Below are 2500 nucleotides of genomic sequence, written 5' to 3'. Positions count from 1 at the left end.
ATTAGGGTTAGGGTTAGGGTTAGGGTTAGGGTTAGGGTTAGGGTTAGGGTTAGGGTTAGGGTTTGGGTTAGGGTTAGGGTTAGGGTTAGGGTTAGGGTTAGGTTTAGGGTTAGGGTTAGGATTTGGGTTAGGGTTAGGGTTAGGGTTAGGGTTAGGGTTTGGGTTAGGGTTAGGGTTAGGGTTAGGGTTAGGGTTAGGGTTACGGTTAGGGTTAGGGTTAGGGTTAGGGTTAGGATTTGGTTTAGGGTTAGGGTTAGGGTTAGGGTTAGGGTTAGGGTTTGGGTTAGGATTTGGGTTTGGGTTAGGGTTAGAGTTAGGGTTAGGGTTAGGGTTAGGGTTAGGGTTAGGGTTAGGGTTAGGGTTAGGGTTAGGGTTAGGGTTAGGGTTAGGGTTAGGGTTAGGATTTGGGTTAGGGTTAGGGTTAGGGTTAGGGTTAGGGTTAGGGTTAGGGTTTAGGGTTAGGGTTAGGGTTAGGGTTAGGGTTAGGTTTAGGTTTAGGGTTAGAGTTCACCCTAGGGCTAGGATATTTTGAACCAGGAAGGCCTGAGTTCCAGGCTTACTGCAGCTGCCAAAGACATCCCAAACGGAGCGCAGAAGTGCCACAACACGGCTGTTTTCACGGCTTTTTCCTTAAAAAGAACCCTAATACCCGGCTGATTTACCTTCCTAGGGTTAATGTTAGGCTTAGGCCCTGGGCTAGGATTTTTAAAACTAGGAAGCCCTTAGCTCCAGTCACACTACAGCTGTTCAAGGCATCCCTATGTGAGCGCAAAAGTGACACAACTTGGCTGCCTCTGCTGCTCTTCTTATGAGTCCATCCCAAACCATAGGCTGATTTTCATTCCTAGCGTTGAGGTTTGAGTTACGCCTAGGTTAGTGTTCTTTGAACCAGAAAGCCCTGAGTTCCAAGAACATAGCAACTGTGAAGGACTACCCAAGAAGTGCACAAAAGTACCACAACATGCCTGCCTCCACAGCTATTTCCTTGGGGACATCCCTAATTCCTGGCTGATTTGCCTTTCACGTCGTCGGGTTGGGGTTAGGTAGGCCTTGTGCTAGGATTTTCAAAATCAGGAAGCCCAGACCTCCAGGCACACTGGAGCTGTGAAAGGCATCCAAAAGAGAGTGCAAAAGTGCCACAACATGTCTGCTTTCACAGCTTTTTCCTTGGCACCATCCCTATACCTAGGCTGATTTATCTGCCTAGGGTTAGGGCCAGGGTTCAGCCTAGGGCTAGTATTTTTTTAACCAGGAAGCCCTGAGTTCCAGGCTTACGGCAGCTGCTAAAGGCATTTCAAAAGGAGCGCAGAAGTGCCACAGCATGGCTGCTTTCGCGGATTTTTCCTTATGAAGAACCGTAATACCCGGCTGATTTACCTTCCTAGGGTTACTGTCAGGCTTAGGCCCTGGGCTAGGATTTTTAAAACTAGGAAGCCCTTAGCTCCAGGCACACTGCAGCTGTTCAAGGCAGCCCAAGGGGAGCGCAAAAGTGACACAACTTGGCTCCCTCTGGTGCTATTTCCATGAGACCATCCTGAACCATAGGCTGATTTTCCTTCCCTGCGTTGAGGTTTGAGTTACGCCTAGGGTTAGTGTTCTTTAAACCAGAAAGCCCTGAGTTCCAAGAACACAGCAGCTGCCAAGGACTAGCCAAGAAGTGCACAAAAGTACCACAACATGCCTGCCTCCACAGATTTTTCCTTGGGGACATCCCTAATTCCTGGCTGATTTGCCTTTCACGTCGTCGGGTCAGAGTTAGGTAGACCTCGTGCTAGGATATTTAAAATCAGGAAGCCCAGACCTCCAGGCACACTGGAGCTGTGAAAGGCATCCAAAGGAGAGTGCAAAAGTGGCACAACATGGCAGCTTTCACAGCTTTTTCCTTAGTAAGAACCCTAATACCCGGCTGATTTACCTTCCTATGGTTAATGTTAGGCTTAGGCCCTGGGCTAGGATTTTTAAAACTAGGAAGCCCTTAGCTCCAGGCACACTGCAACTGTTCAAGGCATCCCAAGAGGGCCGCAAAAGTGACACAACTTGGCTGCCTCTGCTGCTCTTCTCATGAGTCCATCCCGAAACATAGGCTGATTTTCCTTCCTAGCGTTGAGGTTTGAATTACGCCTAGGGTTAAGGTTCTTTGAACCAGAAAATCCTGAGTCCCAAGCACACAGCAGCTGCCAAGGACTACCCAAGAAGTGCACAAAAGTACCACAACATGCCTGCCTCCACAGCTATTTCGTTGGGAACATCCCTAATTCCTGGCTGATTTGCCTTTCACGTCGTCGGGTTGGGGTTAGGTAGGCCTTGTGTTAGGATTTTCAAAGTCAGGAAGCCCAGACCTCCAGGCACACTGGAGCTGTGAAAGGCATCCAAAAGAGAGTTCAAAAGTGCCACAACATGTCTGCTTTCACGGCTTTTTCCTTGGCAAGAAGCCTAACACCAGGCTGATTTACATTCCTAGGGTTAGGGTTAGGGTTAGGGTTAGGGTTAGGGTTAGGGT

The sequence above is a fragment of the Melospiza melodia genome, chromosome 24 (genome assembly GCF_035770615.1).
Source record: "Melospiza melodia melodia isolate bMelMel2 chromosome 24, bMelMel2.pri, whole genome shotgun sequence".
NCBI classification, from domain to species: domain Eukaryota; kingdom Metazoa; phylum Chordata; class Aves; order Passeriformes; family Passerellidae; genus Melospiza; species Melospiza melodia.
This window is presented reverse-complemented; position numbering follows the sequence as displayed.